Genomic DNA, 21,607 nt, shown 5'->3' with positions numbered 1-21,607 from the left:
CATAGTCAGAGATACTGTAAATAAATGTTTGCTGTTGATACTAGTTATGATAATTCCCAGTCCTAATTATCTTGACAGATTCATGAACAGTGAGATTCGAGGCTGAAACTGACCTACTAAATTGGAGTCCTACATGCTGCAACATCGCCTTGCTAGTCTGGTCATGGGTGGAGCCCTGGGATGCATGTGGGATATAGAGGTAAGGAAAATTCATCAAGAAGGCAGAAGAAACCACACACTGAAACACATTGTAGTGCTGGCTTGCAATGAGATTTTCATTTGTTTTCTCCCATACTTGTCACAATATATTTTGTGAGTAGATAAAGCAAAAGTAAATAATACTTCTATTTTACAGTTGGAAAACCAAAACCCAGGAACAAAATAATTTGCCACAGGTAGTTTCCATAGCCTGGGCTTAATGCCTCCATCTCCCCATTTCTCAGTCTCCTGCTTCATTACTTGGACATAAGGCTATCACCTAAAATACGCAATATATTTGAGCAAAACAGAGCTACGGTGACAAGCCCTAAAAACACTGGTGGCTAGTCTACCAAAGGATAAAGGATGGAAAGGATAACCCTTGAAGCATTCTCAGTAACACCTAACTAAATGAATAACAATTGGCAGTAGTGACTCAGAGTGAAAGCATCTTATTTTCAAAATTCATATCCCATGAAAATTCAGAAATAGTCCTCAAATGTGCTTACTCATTCTTCTCCTATTAGAAGAATGAGGTCTGACAGTATATATTTGATACACTGCATTTAACTCTTTTCTTTCACATTCTGGAAAGCTAACTCTTTTTATTGATAAATTATTCTATGCAGAGAAAAGTGAAGATGCATTGTGACTAAATACTCAGCCTTTATATAGATGAAGGGTGTTACATCTATCAAATTTGATCTTAGAAGATTAAAATTTGTAAATGTTTATTTTGGAGACTATGAATGTTCAATAAAAAAGAAAAAAAGGAGGTTTACCTGGTAGGAGGCATTGATATCAGCCTTTGTGCAAAGGCTGATTAAGTGTAACGACGGTGGATGGAAAGCTTTCTGAAGAAAGGGGGTGGTTTGATTTTAGACCAGATTTGTACATCAACCTGATTGCTATCAATTTACTTTTACCCACTGTCTACTTTTTGTCTACATAGTAGTCTAGGAGTTTATGTCGCCTTGCTTCCAAGTTTCATTTATAAAGTGTACATCATTGTATTGAGTTTGCAGACCATATTCCATAACAATACAAAGAAAAATAGATGTCAATTTTCAATAGAAAAATTATAGGTAAACTTTTCTGAAAAAAACTTTAGAAGATTTTCATAAAGGCATAAATCATTCATATGAAAATGCTTATGTTTTAGGCTGCTCCATATTTAACTCACATTAAGGGACATGGAGGAGGGGTATGTTGGACACAGTGGGGCCTATGGAGTCAGAGACCTGACGTTTAGTCCCAAGTCTTTCTGTTACTGTGTAACTTCAGCAGTTAAGCCTTGGGAACCTCAGTTTTCTCATCTTTGAAGTGAAGGAAGCAATGACCGTCATCTGTGAAGTGGGAGTTGTTGTGAAGATGATTAGCAATATTTTATTATTTTTTCTTTAAATTTTTTTTGTGAAAAAGTTGTACTAAGTGAAATCCCCACCAGCAATATCAGACTCTGTAGGATTCCCCATATGCACACCCACACTGGAAATTCTCAGTAGTTTATTGTTTGTTTGTTTGTTTTTAACATCTTTATTGGAGTATAATTGCTTTACAATGGTGTGTTAGTATCTGCTTTATAACAAAGTGAATCAGTTATATATATACATATGTCCCCATATCTCTTCCCTCTTGCGTCTCCCTCCCTCCTACCCTCCCTATCCCACCCCTCTAGGTGGTCACAAACCACCGAGCTGATCTCCCTGTGCTATGCGGCTGCTTCCCACTAGCTATCTATTTTACATTTGGTAGTGTATACATGTCCATGCCACTCTCTCACTTTGTCACAGCTTACCCTTCCCCCTCCCCATATCCTCAAGTCCATTCTCTAGTAGGTCTGTGTCTTTATTCCCGTCTTACCCCTAGGTTCTTCATGACCTTTTTTTTTTTTTTCTTAGATTCCATATATATGTGTTAGCATACGGTATTTGTTTTTCTCTTTCTGACTTACTTCACTCTGTATGACAGGCTCTAGGTCCATCCACCTCACCACAAATAACTCAATTTCGTTCCTTTTTATGGCTGAGTAATATTCCATTGTATATATGTGCCACATCTTCTTTATCCATTCATCTGTTGATAGACACTTAGGTTGCTTCCATGTCCTGGCTATTGTAAATAGAGCTGCAATGAACATTTTGGTACATGATTCTTTTTCAATTATGGTTTTCTCAGGGTATATGCCCAGTAGTGGGATTGCTGGGTCATATGGTAGTTCTATTTGTAGTTTTTTAAGGAACCTCCATACTGTTCTCCATAGTGGCTGTACCAATTCACATTCCCACCAGCAGTGCAGGAGTGTTCCCTTTTCTCCACACCCTCTCCAGCATTTATTTTTTCTAGATTTTTTGATGATGGCCATTCTGACTGGTGTGAGATGATATCTCATTGTAGTTTTGATCTGCATTTCTCTAATGATTAACGATGTTGAGCATTATTTCATATGTTTGTTGGCAATCTGTATAACTTCTTTGGAGAAATGTCTATTTAGGTCTTCTGCCCATTTTTGGATTGAGCTGTTTGTTTTTTTTGTTATTGAGCTGCATGAGCTGCTTTAAATTTTGGAGATTAATCCTTTGTCAGTTGCTTTATTTGTAAATATTTTCTCCCATTCTGAGGGTTGTCTTTGGTCTTGTTTATGGTTTCCTTTGCTGTGCAGAAGCTTTTAAGTTTCATTAGGTCCCATTTGTTTATTTTTGTTTTTCTTTCCATTTCTCTAGGAGGTGAGTCAAAAAGGATCTTGCTGTGATTTATGTCATGGAGTGTTCTGCCTATGTTTTCCTCTAAGAGTTTGATAGTGTCTGGCCTCACATTTAGGTCTTTAGTCCATTTTGAGTTTATTTTTGTGTATGGTGTTAGGGATGTTCTAATTTCATACTTTTACATGTACCTGTCCAGTTTTCCCAGCACCACTTTACAGACAAGCAAAAGCTGCGAGAGTTCAGCACCACCAAACCAGCTTTACAACAAATGCTAAAGGAACTTCTCTAGGCAAGAAACACAAGAGAAGGAAAAGACCTACAATAACAAACCCAAAACAATTAAGTAAATGGGAATAGGAGCATAGATATCAATAATTACCTTAAATGTAAATGGATTAAATGCTCCCAGCAAAAGGCACAGACTGGCTGAATAGATACAAAAACAAGACCTGTATATATGCTGTCTACAAGAGACCCACTTCAGATCTAGGGACACATACAGACTGAAAGTGAGGGGATGGAAAAAGATATTCCCTGCAAATGGAAATCAAAAGAAAGCTGGAGGGCTTCCCTGGTGGCGCGGTGGTTGAGAGTCTGCCTGCCGATGCAGGGGACATGGGTTCGTGCCCCGGTCTGGGAAGATTCCACATGCCGCAGAGCGGCTGGGCCCGTGAGCCATGGCTGCTGAGCCTGCGTGTCCGGAGCCTGTGCTCCACAATGGGAGAGGCCACAACAGTGAGAGGCCCACGTACCGCAAAAAAAAAAAAAAAAAGTAAGCTGGAGTAGCAATTCTCGTATCAGACAAAATAGACTTTAAAATAAAGACTATTACAAGAGGCAAAGAAGGACAGTACATAATGATCAAGGGATCGATCCAAGAAGAAGATATAACAATTGTAAATATTTATGTACCCAACATAGGAGCACCTCAATACATAAGGCAAATACTAACAGCCATAAAAGGGGAAATTGACCGTAACACAATCATAGTAGGGGACTTTAACACCCCACTTTCACCAATGGACAGATCACCCAAAATGAAATAAATAAGGAAACACAAGCTTTAAATGATGCATTAAACAAGATGGACTTAATTGATATTTATAGGACATTCCATCCAAAAACAACAGAATACACATTTTTCTCAAGTGCTCATGGAACATTCTCCAGGATAGATCATATCTTGGGTCACAAATCAAGCCTTGGTAAATTTAAGCAATATTTTAAATGGAGAGTCTTCTATGACGTTTGACGCAGAATGTATGTTTAAACAAACAAACAAATCTTGACTATCATCTACCATGCTGCGTAAGGTAAAGAGTAGACTAGAAGGCCAGCTAGAAGAACACACTGGTAGTCCTGTGGGGGGCAGGGGGGGTTGATAACAAAAACAAAAAGTTACCAAAAACATGCAAATGGATGGTGGTAATGGTAGTAAAATCCCATTAACAGAAATGGAAGGATAAGTCCAAATGAAAAATGGAAAAGGTGAGGAGGCTAAATTCTTCCTACATTTGAAAGGAAGAAAGAAATTCTAAAAGTTAAATATCTTCAATGACTATTTAATCTCTAAGGAAAACCAGTAATGTAAACAGGGCAAACTCAGCCTTTACGGGCAGAACTGAATTCCAATACTAGTTCTGACACCTACAGGGTGGAGTGTGTTAACCTGGGCAGGTTAACCATTGTCAGTCTGTTTTCTCCTCTGATAAATAACATGAAAAATACCTAACGCCATGAGAGCACTGGTCTTGAAACTAGGATCCATCCGGATCATCTCAGTCCAATGAAATATATTGTGAGCTACAAATGCAAGCTACATATATAATGTGAAATCTCTTAGAAGCCACACTGAAAAAAGGAAAAAGAAGTGGGTGAAGTTAACTTGAGTAATATATTTTTTAACTCAGTATATGCAAAATATTATTTCATCATGTAATCGATATAGAAGTTATTACTGAATTTGCAGCATCTATTGAGATCGTTGTGGTTTATTCTCTTAATATAATGTATTGTACTGATTGAGTTTCAGATGTTAAACCAATCATTCATATATATATATATATATATATATATATATATATATATATATATATATGATTACACACATGACCAAGAGGAATTTCTTCCAGAAATGCAAGCAAGATTGGTTTAACATCTGAAATATATATATATATATATATATATATATATATATATATATATATTGCTGGATTTGGATTGCTAGTATTTTGTTGAGGATATTTACATCTGTATTTGTAGGGACTATTGATCTGTAGCTTTCTTTTCTTATCATGTCTTTGTCCTGTTTTGGTCTTAAGGTAATACTGGTCTCATAGAATGAGTTGGGAAGTGTTCCTTCCCCTTCTAAATCTTTGTAAGAGCGTCTGAAGGATTGACATTAATTCTTTTTTAAACGTGTGGTAGAATTCACTAGTGAAGCCATCTAGACCTAGACTTTTCTTTGTGCGAAGATTTAAAATTGCTAATGAAACATCTTTACTTGTTTTAAGTCTATTTGGATTTTTAATTTTTTCAGTTTCAGTTGTTTGTGTTTTTCTAGGAATTTATCCATTTCACCTAGGTTATCTAATTTGATGTCATATGATTATTCATAGTATTCCCTTACAATCCTTTTTAGTTCTGTGAGGTTAGTACTGAGGTCCCCTCTTTTATTCCTGATTTCAGTAATCTGGGTCCTTACTTTTTTTTCTTTGCCAGGCTAGTTAAAGTTTAATTTTGTTGATATTTTTCAAATCACTAACTTTTGATTTCATTGATGTTCACTATTATTTTTATTCTTTATTTTATTTATTTGTGATCTAATCTTTATTATTTTCTTCCTTCTGCTTGCTTGTTTTAGCTTATTCTTCTTTTTCTAGTTTCTTAAGGTAGAAGTTCAGGTTATCAATTTGAGATCTTTATTCCTCTTATACTTATAGGCATTATAGCTATAAGTTTCCCTGTGACTGCTGTTTGAGCTGCATCTCATGAGTTTTGGTATGTGTGGTTTTATTTTCATTTATCTCAAATTATTTTGTAATTTGCATTGTGATTTCTTCTTTGACTCAATTGTTATTTAGGAGAGTTTTATTTAATTTTCACATATCTGTGAATTTCTCAAATTTCCTTCTATTATTATGACTTTTCATTTCATTCCATTGTGGTCAAAGAACACTGTATAATTTAAATACTTTTAAATTTATTGAGGTTTGTTTTATGGCCTCCTAACATATACTCCTAACATATCCTGGAAAATGTTCCATATGCACTTGAGAAGAATGTATATTCTGCTTGTTGTTGATTGGAGTGTTCTGTAGAAGTCTGTTATATTTAGTTGGTTTACAGTGTTTACGTTTTCTGTTTCCTTGTTGATCTGCCTGGTTGTTCTACCCATTGTTGAAAGTGAGGTATTGAAGTTTTCAAATATTATTGTTGAATTGTCTATATCACTTTTTAATGTATGTATTTTACGTCATGTTTTGGGGCACTCTCTTGTTAGATGCATTATGCTTATAATTATTTTGTCTTCATGATGGACTGACCCTTTTATTATTATGTCCTTTTTTGTCACTAGTAACAAAATTTGTCTCTAAGTCTATTTTGCCTTATACTACTGTAGCCACTTCAGCTCTATTTTGGATACTCTTTGTATGGGATATATTTTTCTATCCTTTTACTTTCAACTTATTGTGTCTTTGAATCAATTATGTCTCTTGTGATGGCATGTAGTTGGACCATGTTTGCTTCATTTGACCATTCTCTGGCTTCTGACTGCACAGAGACACACATTCTTATTAGAGGAATGATATTATCATTATTTCATAAACTGTATACTCATTGCTTTATTACAGATTTGATACTGAGAGCTAACATATTGCTTTACCTTTTTTTATAATTTATGAAAATGGATTAATTATTCATATTAGATCTATATTATTTTAACCTTGACTACTTTTTATAATCTGTCTTACAGGATTCATTTTGCAACTTATTTCTCATTGTTTTTATAATGTTTCTTGCAGTGCTTATTAACATATGTATTTGAATTGAAATAATAAAAGCGGAATTTTTCTGAAAGTGTAATTCGGCTTATTGTTTGCCATGGATATTTTTGTAAATTGACCTAAATATACAGCTCCACAGTTTTGATATAATATATATGTATAAAATCCAGGAAGAAAGTATAGTGGAAATGTGAGTTGAAATAGACAAAGAAAAGGCCTAAAATTTCCAAATATTACAAAATAGTTTTTCATATATTTTTAAATAGCTGGTCTTGAGTATTAAATTATTATAATATTCAAATTTCATTTGATACATTTAAAATGATATAGTAATTATATTTAAAGTGACAATATTAAATATATATTGAAAATTACATCCTTTGTGACAATGTAAACTTATGATAAAAAATTTAGATACCTTAAAATGTACAAGACATTTAAAACTGTTCAAAAATACATGATATTGTTTAAGTGTTCAAAATGTCTTCGGGTGATTCTTGAGGAAAAATGTTTGAAGACCAGGTCAAAGAACAAAGGCACTCTAAATTCATCACCTCTGGTTGCCTTATTTACTTCTATATTCCCAGTGCCAATCACATCTCCATGATTGAGTGACTGAATGAATGTCCTGAATGGATAACATTACAAATTACACACTTGCTGCCTAGAGAAAGGATGACCCTGGAGGTGGATTTTTCCCTCTCTAGGCTAGATAATTATTAGTTGGTAGGTAGAGAGAGCGGGGTCCTGATGGAAATGAGGAAAGGATACCTACACTCCTGACTTGATAAGACAGCCTTGGGTGAGTAACTTTACCCTTGTCAGACTCCAGCAAAATGAGAGAAAGATTGATACCTAGACTTAAGGGAACTCAATGAAGTATTATATTGAGATCCATATATAACAATCATCTTGAATTCTATAAGCATTTTCTGAGAATCTACTTTTCCATCACTGCTAGGCACTGGGCATGCAAGGAAGAAGACAGAGTATAAAGAAGTCTACTGAAGCAGGATAAGTGGTGTAAGAGAAATATTAATTTATAGGTTGAATTATTTGAAATTACTGTTATTTGGCCATTTTTGACCTACCAAAAATAAGGTAAATCATATGGTTCAATCTACACGGTATGTGTAAATCTAGGATAAAGAGCAAGAAATCCTGAGGGATTCTGGTTAATCAGGGAAAGCAATATGTAGTCATTGGCATTTGAGCTGGACATTGAAGGATGAAAAAGAAGGATGGTGGATGGATAGCTGGCAGATAGGATATCTGAGATAACAGGATCAAAACAAGAGCAAGAGTAGAGAGAATTAGAAGGTACATGTGTATTCTGGAAAGGTACATTGGGTTTCCTTTTTGTTGAGGGCTGAGAACTGTGAATAAAATAGAAACGAGCCCGAGGTTTGAGTTAAGAGTCCTGTAGGCCTAAGAAAATGCTGTTGAGTCAGCAATGGGAAGCCACTGAAGGCTTACCACAGGGAGTACTGTGAACAGATATAAGCTTTAGAATAACTCAGGTGGGTGAATGGGGAATGAGTGATGGGTAGGGAGGTTGAGACTGGAGGCCCAGAGATGCATAGGAAGCTCCTGCAACGTCAAGATGAACGCAGTAGATGTGTATATGGGTTGAGAAATGGGGCATGCTTCTCAGACAAATTTATCATGGTTTGGTCATTGATTAGGTTGAGAGATTAGTTGTAAGAGGTATAGGTTCAGGAGTGGAGGAAGGGAGTAAGCTACTTGGGGATATCCTGCAGTGAGGGTAGAGTTCTGCGCTATGGGTCTTAGCTCTGAAAGTAGATGCAGTTATCAGGGGAATTTGCCTAGGAAGAGCAGGGAAACAGAGGAAGGCAGAAGGACAGAGCAGGGGATTAGGAATGGATCTGTGCCCTGTGCTTAACCACATTTTATCTTCATCACAACACTTGTTTACCTCAGTGTCTACCCTTCGCACATCTGTGAGACCTCCAAAGGTGGGAATTAGATCTTGTCTATTCTTCAGCATTCTCAAAGCTCATACATAGTCAAGGAATAGATACTTAAAAAAGTCCTTGCTGTTTAGCACAGGGAGCTCTACTCAATATTCTATAATAACCTATATGGGAAAAGAATCTGAAAAAGAATGGTTATATGCATATGTATAACTGAATGATTTTGCTGTACACCTGAAACTAACATAACATTGTAAATCAACTATACTTTAATATAAAATAAAAATTAAATTTAAAAATGTCCTTGCTGAATCAAATCTTAACGTTTTATGGAATGTTTTCTAGGTTCTTGTCATTAAGTGCCATACAAGTGCCCTTCCATTTCATATTTCACAGATGGGGAAACAGAAGCATGCACTTATTCAAGGTCACAATTAGTGAGTGGGAGCCTGGATTTGAACTCAGGCAGTCTAACACCAGAGGCTGCTGGCACAAAACTCCCATGCATGCTCTGGAATGAATAGTCAGAGTGACATCCGTTTGGCACTTTACAGTTTAGGGTTGCTCTCATAGTCAGTTCTAATATCCTCAAAGTAACTTGGTGAGATGGAGGGAGGGGAAAATCTTATTATTGAATAAATGAAAGTTAAGTGAATTCATGAGGAAACACAGCTAGTAAGTGGCAAAACCACGCAAAGCCACCATCTTCTGAGTTACAGCCCTGTGTTCCATTTCAGTCTTGTTTCCTGTGAGTCCAGTTGTCTGTCTTACTGCTCAAGAAGATAGAATGCATCAGCAAGTGGCTAGAGAGGCGGGCTGTGGAAGAAGCGGAAATACCTCTTGACTAGCTGGACATGTTTCCTTGAGGGATTTAGGAACTTCATTCTGGTAAGACTATAAGGTGTTTGTGGGTCAGACTTACTTGTGAAAGCTAATGTGAATGTGAATACGAATAGTCTCTTTTATTAGTAATCATGAATGCTCAATATTTAGGCACAACTCACATGTAAACAAATGATTGGTTTGTTGATTTTAGATGTAAATGAAAAGTAATCTATTGACTTATCTATTCACCATTGCTGGGGACATAAACTGGAATCTGTCCTTAGGCATAATGTCAGGGATCCCCCTCTACAGTCTAACCACCCCAGCCTCTTTAGAGGCCTCTATGGTTCATTTACTGAGGAGGATAAGATTTGCCCTCTTAATAGGAGAATGGAAAAGAGAACGATGGATATTAAATTTCTATAGGCGTTTGTCTAACCTAATCCCCTACCACACATAGACTCTTCTTTGATGGCTGGTCTCCTTAGATAGGAGAGACTCATGAAAGATTTCAAAGGAACTGAAAACGAGATTGATAATAAGCTTCATACTTGTGTTCAGCTCATTTCACTTTAGAAAAAGAAAAGTGTCGGTGCCTCTGACAGATACTACCTTGTTTGAATTTTATGAGTCCTAGGCAAGGTTGGCCTGTCATTTCTCTGCCATTATACAAGATTGGTTTTCTTGCCAAGTTTCACCATTGCTAATATAGACTCTGAAGCAGCAAATACCACAGAGGATTCGTAGATGAGACATCTTCTGTTTTGTAAGTAGACGTGTTTATTTATACAGAAGGTGAAAGTATATCCTCAGTGTGACCAATATGTTTAGTTCCTTAACTTCTAAAATAAGCACTGTTTTGATAATTATAACAGAAGCACCTACATTTTTCCTGTTTAAAGAAGGGACTAAATTAGTAGTTCTTGTCTATAGTATTAACTAACATATAATATTAACTATTAATTTATAATAAATATAAATGTGTATTTAGGACTCTCTACATGCAATGTGATATTCTAAATATTTAATCCACTTTACAACTCTATGATAAATACTATTATTGTTTTCATATTAAAGGCAAGTAAACTGAGGCACAGGACTGTTAAGCATCTGGCTTAAAACTGCAGAGCTAATGATAGAGCCAGAATCCCAGGGGTCCTGATATTAACTGTGCTAAAATGTTGTGAGTCTAATGACTTTGTCTCCACAAAACTGGAAAAGACTTCTGAGAAGTGGTGGGACATTATAAAAATCTACTAAAGACGGGAGCAAATTTAGGAAAACGGAGAGCTAGAGAACTTACAAAGTTTGTAAATGAACGCTCTCTTGTATAGCTTTGAGGGATTCTTCTCCCACTTCTCTCTGACCTTAGGGTTTCAATGAAATCTTGAGCAGGGTCTCTCGATGTAGCAGAGGCATGATGATGTCTTAGGTTTATGAGAAGCTGATGGCTTTGTGCTAGCATGGTTTTCCTGTTGGTCTTACTGAAACCAGCAACCATAGATTCCAACTGCTTCATTCGTGCTCACTGATGACGCCCCTCTTCTCAGTTAAACACCATACAAATGGATACCATTCCTTCGTTGTTCCCTTTCTCCCTTCCTTCCATTCTCTAGGTCAATGAAATTAGTTAAACGAGCCTGATTCTGTGCCAGGGGTTGATGATTAAATAAATACATATGTAAATAAAATAAGACAATTGTTCCTGACCTTTAAAAAGACTCAAATGTGGCTTTAAAAATGGCCATCTGGGGAATTCCCTCGTGATCCAGTGGTTAGGACTCAGTGCTTTCACTGCCAGGGCCCAGTTTTGATCCCTTGTCAGGGAGCTAAGATCCTGCATGCCACTCAGTGTGGCCAAATAAAAAAAAAAAATTGAAAATGCCGTCTGTTCGTAGTATAAGTAGGTACAAAAGCGGGAATGCTTACCTCCACCTGGGGTGTTGGGAAAGGCTTCATAGAAGAGGTTAGTACTTGAACTGAGTTTTAAAAGATGTGTAGGTTGGGGGTGGGATGGTCAGAGGAAAATGAGAAGAGCATTCCAGGAAGAGGAGTCATCAGTAAGAGTAGCAAAGGATTGGGGGAGGAAACAGTAGGACTTGAAGGAAGTGAAGGGAAGATTTCCTGGATGGGGCAAGGGTGTGGGGTGAGGCCATTAGAATAAGGCTGGAGAAGTAGGCAAGGGTCAGACCAGGTATGACAAAGAAAGGAAAATCACTGAAAAATCCACCTCCAGGACCTAAACCCAACACAACACATGTATATGGTGATCTTGTTTTTAAAATTCCCTGCAGTTCATCAGATAATATTTGAACTTCAGGGCTTCAGGGATAGTGGATAGTTTTATTAACATATTTTGTGGTATTTTATACACGTCCTGGCTAGATTAACACATCATCTTCTATAAGGAGAGTAGCTAGTGTGAACTTAAGATCAGTTTGATCTTTGATATAAGGTGTAAAGAATTTTTTAAATAATCACCCCAGAGCTTTTGTATAACACCTGTTTTCAGTTCTAATTTAATGCAAAATATGTTACTAAGATTCAATATTAATGCCAGCATTATTTCATTCCAAATATTTCCATCCAAGTACTCTTTTTAAAACCGATACATAGTGCTTACTATATGCCAGGCGTTGTTCTAAGCATTTTACAAATATTAAATCATCCAATGGTCTAACAACACAATAAGAGGTAGGTACTGTCATTATCGCTATTTTACAAATGAGGAAACAGTAGTTGAGTAACTTGCCTGAAGTTGCAAAGCTGGTAAGTGGTGGAGCTGGGAGTTGAGTGCAGGCATCTTACTTCAGAGATGCTAGACCATGTCTTTGTTTTTAATTATCATTTATCTACTCTTTCAACTTACTTTTTTTCCAAACTAAATTATTAGACAGGTTTTGAAGTTCTTTTGGTCACTTGTTTAACTGGCATCACACTATATTTTATAAACATTTCAATACAAAGATTACATTTTCATATATTATATACGACATTTATTTTTAGGTTATAGTTCTTGACTCTGGCTACATGTTAGAATTATCTAGGGAGCTGTTTTTTAAAAAAAATATATTGTTGGCCTGAGACGTACCTCCAAGAGATTCTGATTTAATTGGTTTGGGTGAAGCCTGGACATAGTATTTTAAAAACTCCCCAGGTGATTCTAATGTCATACAAGGTTGAGAACCACTGATATAGATGGATCATTTATTGATTACTTTAGGCACTATGCTATGTATTTTAAACATCACTTTTAACATTTTTGTCATTTCACTTGACAACCTGATTAGATAGGTATGATAATTATTGGTGTTTTACAGATGAGGACACTGAGGAACCAGGAGGTTATATAATTTGTCCAAGATCACACAGCTAGTAAATAGCAGAGACAGGATGTATGAGGTAAAACCACATTTTCTTAATCATAATGTGGTTGAGCATCCCATAGCATAAAAATAATTAATATACTGTATCATAAATTAGTTGATCAGCATTCTGGAATCTATTTTTATTAATTAATTTATTTATTTTTGCTGTGTTGGGTCTTCGTTTCTGTGCAAGGGCTTTCTCTAGTTGTGGCAACCGGGGGCCACTCTTCATCACGATGCGCAGGCCTCTCACTATCGCAGCCTCTCTTGTTGCGGAGCACAGGCTCCAGATGCGCAGGCTCAGTAGTTGTGGCTCACGGGCCTAGTTGCTCTGCGGCAGGTGGGATCCTCCCAGAGCAGGGCTCGAACCCGTGTCCCCTGCATTGGCAGGCAGATTCTCAACCACTGTGCCACCAGGGAAGCCCTGGAATCTATTTATTTTATATGTAGGTGTTAAGATGCTGAAAATTTTAAAAATTTAACTGCCTTTCCATTCAGTTTCTTAAAAATACTTTTCAAACCAAATTATGTGTAGTTATATACTTTTCCTGTTATATACATTTTTATATTATATAATATATTGTTATATATGCCATGCATTTGTTATATTAGTAGACTTTTTATTCTTTTGTATTTCTGCATATGAATACATAAAACATTCTAAATAAGTCTCCAAATACGTAAATACCTTATTAAGACTACTGGATGTTTTCTATTACTGAGAAGAAAGTGATACAAAAGCAGTTTATTCTTAGTAGAAAAGATTTGGGTTATACTGTGTGAAGAATTTTCTAACCGTAAGCAGCATCTTCTAGCTAATATACTTTGAGCAGATTTGCTACATGCAAAGTGAAGTGTCTTCTACTTTCCATGCATTATTTCAGTAATACATTTAATGCATTCATTCATCTCAACCCATCTATATATAGAGTCTGTCATACAGAGTGAAGTAAGTCAGAAAGAGAAAAACAAATACTGTATGCTAACACATATATATGGAATCTAAGAAAAAAAAAGGTCATGAAGAACGTAGGGGTAAGACGGGAATAAAGACACAGACCTACTAGAGAATGGACTTGAGGATACGGGGAGGGGGAAGGGTAAGCTGTGACAAAGTGAGAGAGTGGCATGGACATATATACACTACCAAACGTAAGGTAGATAGCTAGTGGGAAGCAGCCGCATAGCACAGGGAGATCAGCTCGGTGGTTTGTGACCACCTAGAGGGGTGGGATAGGGAGGGTGGGAGGGAGGGAGACACAAGAGGGAAGAGATATGGGGACATATGTATATGTATAACTGATTCACTTTGTTATAAAGCAGAAACTAACACACCATTGTGGGGCAATTATACTCCAATAAAGATGTTAAAAAAAAAACAAAAAACCTCCCATGCTCATGTATCTAGCTCAGGACTCCTTTCTGAAATATAAATTTATTTATCCAGCTGCCTACTGATAGCTTCACCCCAATGTTTCATGGATAACTCATATATAACATTTCCAAAAAGAAACTCTCAATTTTGCTCCATTTTTTCTTCCCTCAGTCTCTTTTATCTCAGTAAATGGCTCCATCATCTATCCTGTTGCTTCAGGCCAGAAACCTAGAACTCATCCTTGATTCTTTTTGCTGTCCTCCAAAATGGGCTTGATGGTTTCATCTCCAAAATGTGTCTCAAGTCCATCCACTTGTCTACACAGCCACTGCTACCACTATAGTCCATTCATCAGTGTATCTTGAACAGACCATTACGATAGCCTTATTACTGGTCTCCTTGTTTCTTTCCTGTTCTCTTATGATCCATTCTCCACCTTTCACCCTGAAGCCAGTGTTGCAGTTAGGGTCACTATTCATTTGCTAAAAAAATCTTTCAATGCTTTCCTTGCCTTTGCCTACCAGGTCCTGTATGATTTACTGTCAACTCCCATCACTCTCCCCCTCTCTCACTGTGTGCAACCACGTTGGTCGTTCAGTTCTTCAACCACTCCAAAAGTCTTCTTTGGCCCAGCAGACCCTTCTCCCAACTGCATGGCTGGCTCCTCATCTTTCAAGTCTCATCTGAAATGTAGTTTCCTCAAGGAGACCTTCATGGACCATTTTCTCCAAAATGCCTCCTTTCCCAGACCATTCTTTATTTCCTTATTAGCACTTATCATCACTTATAAGATTTAATTTATTCACTTATTTTATTGTCTATTTATTTCATTGAATGTAAGATCCACGATGGACTCATATCTGCCTTGTTTTGACTTATCTCCAACTGGTTCCTTAGCATATAGCACAGAATATGCTCACAAAAGAATATATTTTAGTTCTATGTTAAATGAATATAAATGTCATGAATCTTTGATATGTAATAAAAAACATAGTTATTTCTTCCTGAGATCTTAAAAGAAAATTCTAGTCTAGTGTTTCCCAAACTGTGTTTTATGCAGTGAATTAAGGAAAGAAAGCAAGAGCCAAATTTCTGTTGCCAAGATTTTGCTGTTACTGTTAAGTCTATACATAAACAACAACAAAAAAGCCACAGTTTCTATGTCCATCATTTTACCAGACAGAATGATGGAGAGTTAAAGGCATTATAGGCCAAAGACACTATAAAGGTGTAGAAATGGAAATAGTGTGATAGCTTTGAGCAAATAGTAAAATTATTAGAAGAGAGTGACCAATAAAGAATTTGATAGGTTTATATAATGGAGAATTTTATATACTATACAAAAGCATTTGAATTTTATCCTATAAGAAGTGAGGCACTCTATAGGATAAAAGAGCTTTAAGCAGGAAAATGACATGCTTCAATTTGCATTTAAAAATTATCATTTTGTAGCCAATGTAGCAAATGGCTTGGAGGGAGATGAGATGCAAATCAAGGAATCCAGCTAGAAGGTTGTTATAATCTATGAGCAAGATGGCAGATCTGGCTTGAAGTAAGCAATGACACTGAGGACAAAGGGGAAGGAACAGGTCTCTCCTATGAGCTTTTCTTGGAATGATTTCTGTGAAGCTCCAACAAAGTCGTATTTCCAGTTTCAGCTTATATCATTCACCTATGGACTTTAGAATGAATTTCCATATTATTTACCTGTTGGCTTCATAGCTATCTTTTTTGATGACTATACTAAAAAACCCCACTAAACAAACTATAGAGGCTTCATTATGAGGATTAAAAGAAGAAATGGATATGAAAGCACTTTGCAAATTACTATACAAATGGAAACTATTTTTATTACTACTAAGTCAATTTAGTGTACAAAGAGAAAAATCACTTTCTCACATGTATGCTTTCATAAGCCAAGTCCCCAGGTAGGATGAATCACTTTTATAACCATAGCACTTTTTTGTACTTCTATCATAACACCTCCATTAATTATAAATTGTTTATGCATTGGTTTTTCCTTGTAGGGTATAAATCCTTTAGAGACAGAGAGAGTCCTATGAATCTTTGCAACCTGGTTTGTGGTAGACAGTAAGAGCTCAGTAAATGTTAATTGCATGCATGAATGAATAATTAGTTCCCAGGAAATGATAAAGGCAGATAGTAGGGAGCTGATGGGGACTTTAAAAGTAAAATAAATAATACAGTAAATGTGTTAAAATGAAATGATTCAGAGTGATTGATGATCATATATTTTCTTTTAGTCAGAAGATGTATATAGATTTACTATATTGCCAAAATACTGTATTAACCTACTCTTAGTAAAATTAAATATTTTGTAACACTGATAATTAAACATCCTTTTACAGTATTGTATTCATTTTTCTATTCATTTAGCAAATCTCTTTCCAATGTCTGGTAAGTACAAAGCACTGTGCTATTGGTTTTATTTTTTAAAATTTTTTCTGTATCACCCTAAGTGTCCAGCAACAGATGAATGGATAAAGAAGATGTGGCACATATATACAATGAAATATTACTCAGCCATAAAAAGAAATGCACTATTAGTTTTAAATAGGCATGTCCCTGTCCTCATGAAGTTCCCTATCTAGTGGGGGGGCAGTGGTGAGGGGAGGAAGGCCTGCTCCATGCCAAACACTATCCTTGAAATTTTACATATTTTATAATAATAATTACCATTTACTGAGTACTCCTATAGTCATAACAACCCTGTAAAGTAAGCATTATTATGCCCATTTTGCAAAAAAGAAACCTAAGCTAAGAAAAATGTTATTAATTTATTTGAGATCACAGAGCTGGGAAGGGACTAAGGAAGGCTGATTGATAACAAGGAAGAACATAAGGATTATTTTTTATTTGAGAATCTAGATTCTCTTGCATCATTCAAGTTAATTCAACAAATATCAATGGAATGCCAACAAGGACAGAAATGTAAAATTATAGTGAATTATAATAATAAAGTCCCCACTCTCATGGGGTTTTTGATTTGGTAGAAAGAGTTAGAAAAATAAACGTAATCATAAGGTGGGATTTTAACCAAAGGTTGACAGGTCTTTGGGGGAAAATGGCTTTCAGGAACTGAGCATTATCAATGTGTGATATGAAGAGCATCCTGGGTTTGGGGGTCAGAAGACTAATTTAAGGCTAATTCTCCTTGTTGTGGGACTGTGGGAAAGACACTTAGGTTTCTGGGCCTCACTGCCCTTATTTGTTAAATATGGACAATAATAGATTATGTGTCTACTTTATTTTAAGTGTTAATGGGTGGAGATAAGGGAAAGCATTTTCTAAAATGCAACACAGATTTGTGATAAAGAAAGCCAATTTCCTAGGAATATCTTTTTGGTATAAGAGTCTTCAAATAAGAGAAAGCATAGAGAAATGACTTATAAGTCTTTATCCCTAGTATATAATGTGTGCCTGTCACATAGTAAGTACTTAATAAATACTTATCAAGCTTAGTTCCTGAATGGCAGAAGGAGACCAGAGGAAACCAAATCTCTCCTCCAGCTAGTGGGAAAGATATATTGTACTCAGCTTCTTGTGACCTTTTCAACACATCAAGTAGTTGTCAATAAACATATTAGTTATAATCCAAAGTTCCTTTTAATTTGGGTACTTTTATTTGTTTGTTCATTCAGTTGTTTGTCAGAGATGTATATTTGTGACTGTGTGTGTGTATCTGAAAGAACATATTTGGGGGTTGTGATGACCTGTTTTCATATCTACTTGTTTCTGTTAGGTATCTGTTTGTTCCTTTCTACTGGTGAGTGCTCACAGCATACAGCACTCTTGGGGTCAAGAATAGAACCATATATTCTCCATGGATGTTTATATTTCAACAGGTATTATAGAAATAGGCTTATGGGATAAAGTTGAAACCTGGTAATGCTATGCACTAGCCAGAGAGAGGATTTACTTGAGGAAATCTGGCTTACTTAACACCATGAAACCATACACCCATAGGCAGTTATCTATCTGCCTACCAAGACTAGACTAGCCTTAGCTTGGATCCTTAGCTAGACATGTACATGCCTTTGCTACGATATGACAAATGAACAGCACCTACAAATCTTAATCTTGTGTTTAATTACAATGTTAATATTAGTAAACATTATAAGAAGTCTTTTTTCTAGCTTTAACATCTCATTTAATGTCACTCAAAATTGTCTTTATAATAAAATGTTATAAAAAATGAATGTTCAGAACTTCATGAAGATAGAATAGATGATCTTTCTTATTCTTCCTACCAAGTGCTACTAATAAGCCCGGACATTATATATAAAGTAAACATAGACCATCTAAAAGGTAAAGAGAAGACAAACTGTCTTGGAACCTTGGAACCATAGGAACAATAAGGTCGTGAGATCCTTGGGTGTCCTTTTTGCCTTATCTATCTGAAAATTGGAGCTGGAGAAGGTAGAATCTGCAAACGCCTCAGGTGCAGACCAGAAAAAAAGCCCTAGCAAAAACTTGCTCTCTGTAGCCAAAGGACCAAGAAAAAGGCAGGCTTACATCACAGAAAGCTTTTAGACAATAACCACTCTACTAGAGCCAAACACCACAGAAAAAATTGTGACCCCACCTTCACCTATGTCAGCAAAGACCAAGAGGGTAGCCTGGAGTTCCACCCTCGTTAGGCTGTAACAAGGTACCTCTCCACCCCCGGGTGGTGTCAGAGAGGGCTGAGTAGGGAGATGGTACTTTCATTCCTGCTGAGTAGTCATGAAGTCCCTTACTCCATCTACAGTGTCAGAAGGGCCATGTGTGAAACCTGGACTTTCACCCATACCTTGCAGTAATGAGGTTCCCCTCTCCCTCCCCATTGGGCTGATGTCAGAGGAGACCTGGTGATGAGTCAACACTTTACTCATCACCAGTGATGAGTGGTTTTCACACTCACTACCAGTATCCAGTGGTCATGGGGCCATACAAGCTCTGTGGTAACATAGGAAGACATGTGTGGAGCAGTAATGAGGCACTGTTACTCCTCCCAATCAGAGTGGTGTAGGGGAAGGGAGGCCTCATTCCTCCCATTTCCTCCCAGTGGTACTGTGGAGTCCCCTAACCATCTCAGGTGTCAGCAGAGACCAAGTGAGGAACTTGGGCTTCTACCCCCACCTGGCAGCAATGGAGCAACATCCTCTCTTCCCCTGCCACAGCAATATCATGAAACACAGCTAAAACAGAAAGCTGAAATAAAATCTGTAGTTTTTAAACAAAATACCAAAAATGTTCAGGTTCCAGTTGAAAGTGATTCATCATACCAAGTCCAGGAAAATCTCAACATGGGAGAGTAAACACAATAAATACTAACACAGAGATGACAGAGATATTAGAATTTGGGAGATCTTCAGTCATTATTTTTTTTTTTTTCAGCTTTACCTTCTTTCTCCTCTTCTTTCCATATTCTGGTAACACGAATGTTAGAACTTTTATTATAGTCATATAGGTCCCTGAGTGTTTGTCTGTCTCTCTCTTTTTTAGTTTATTCTCTCTGTTGTTCAAATTGGGTAATTTTTATTATTCTTTCTTCTAGTTCACTAATTCTTTTATCTATTCCTTCCATTCAGATGACAGAAATTTAAAGCAGCTATCATAAAAGTATTTCAGTGAGCAATTACAAACATGATTGAAACAAATGAAAAAAAACCACAAAAAACACAAAATAGAGGCTATAAAGAAACCTAAACTTTAGAACTTCAAAATACAGTAACCAAAATAAAAAACTCAATGGTTGGACTAACAGCTGAAAGGAGGGGTCAGAGGAAAGAAGCAGTAAACTGAAAGAAAGAACAATAGAAATTACCCAATCTTAACAACAGAGAGAAAATAAACTAAAGTAAAAATGACCAGAGACTCAGGAACCCATATGACTGTAACAAAGCACCTAATATTTGTGTCACTAGAATACTAGAAGGAGAGGAAAAAGAGGTTGAGACTGAAAAGTGTTTAAAGAAAGAATGGCTAAAAACTTCCCAATTTTGGCAAAGGACATAAGCCTATAGGTTCAAAGAAGCTGGATGAATTCCAAACAGGATGAACTCAAAAAACCCATGCCAAGACACATTATAGTCATACATCTAAAATTAAAGAAGAAAAATTCTGAAAGCAGTGAGAGAGAAATAAAACCTTACCTATACAGGAAAAACCATTCAAATGACAGCAGATTTCTCATCCAAAATCACAGAGGACAGAAGGAAGTGACATAACATTTTTCAAGTGCTGAAAGAAAAAAACTGTTAAATCAGAATTCCAGATCTTTAAAATTATCCTTCAAAAATAAATATTCAGACTTTCTAAGATGAAGGAAAACTAAGGGAATTTGTCACTAGGGGAATTACCCTAAAAGAATGGTTAAGGGAAGTTCTCTAAACAAAAAGAATCTTGGAAGATTGAGAAAGAAGAAAGAATTAAGCAAAACTATGGTAAATAGAATAGACTTCCCTTTGTCTTTTGAGTTTCTAAATTATGTTTGATGGTTGAAACCCCAAATTATAACATTTTTCTGATATTGTTCTGATGATATGTAGAGGAAATACTTAAGACAATTATATTATGAATGTAGGAGGGTAAACTGACATAAGAAGATGGACATAAAGTTTCTGTACTTTATGCTAACTGGTAAAATGTTAACACCAGTAAATTATGATAAATTATGTACATATCACATGGAGCAGCCACTAAAAATCTATACAAAAATATACACTCAAAAACATTGTAGGTAAATCAAAATTGAATTCTAAAAATGGTTCCTGTATCCCACAGGAAGATAGGGAAAGGAAAATAGAGAAACAGAAAACAGATAGAACAAACAGAAGACACAAAATTAAGTGGCAAACTTCAGCCCTAACATATCAATAATTACATTACATGTAAATGGTCTAAATATACCAAATAAAAGATACAGATTGGCAGAGTGGATTAAAAAGCATGCCTCCACTACATGCTGTCTACAAGAAACTCACTTAAAATATGAAGATATTGGTTGGTTGAAAGTAAAAGGATGTAAAAACATAAAACATTCAAACATTTATCAAAAGAAAGTAATAGTGACTATATTAATATCATATAAAATAGACTTCAGAACAAAGAACAATACTAGAGACAGAGACCAATATAACATAATGATAAAATGGCTCAACTACCTTAAGACATAGCTATCCCTTAATAT

General features: G+C 36.1%; 1 long non-coding RNA gene across 1 annotated transcript in view; it reads left to right on the top strand.

Annotated features, from left to right (window-relative positions):
- LOC111171437 (uncharacterized) overlaps nt 1-21,607 on the top strand; it is a 68,391-nt gene that overhangs the window by 9,769 nt on the left and 37,015 nt on the right. The window contains exons 2-3 of the long non-coding RNA XR_016393248.1: nt 79-199; nt 9,582-9,732. This is a non-coding gene — a long non-coding RNA (uncharacterized LOC111171437). The remainder of the gene's footprint in view (nt 1-78; nt 200-9,581; nt 9,733-21,607) is intronic.

This window comes from Delphinapterus leucas, chromosome 5 (assembly GCF_059928025.1).
Source record: "Delphinapterus leucas isolate spDelLeu-1000000601 "Yukka" chromosome 5, BTC_Dleu_Yukka2, whole genome shotgun sequence".
Lineage (NCBI taxonomy): Eukaryota > Metazoa > Chordata > Mammalia > Artiodactyla > Monodontidae > Delphinapterus > Delphinapterus leucas.
Note: the sequence above shows the minus strand (reverse complement) of the source record. Positions and strands in the feature narration are given on the sequence as shown.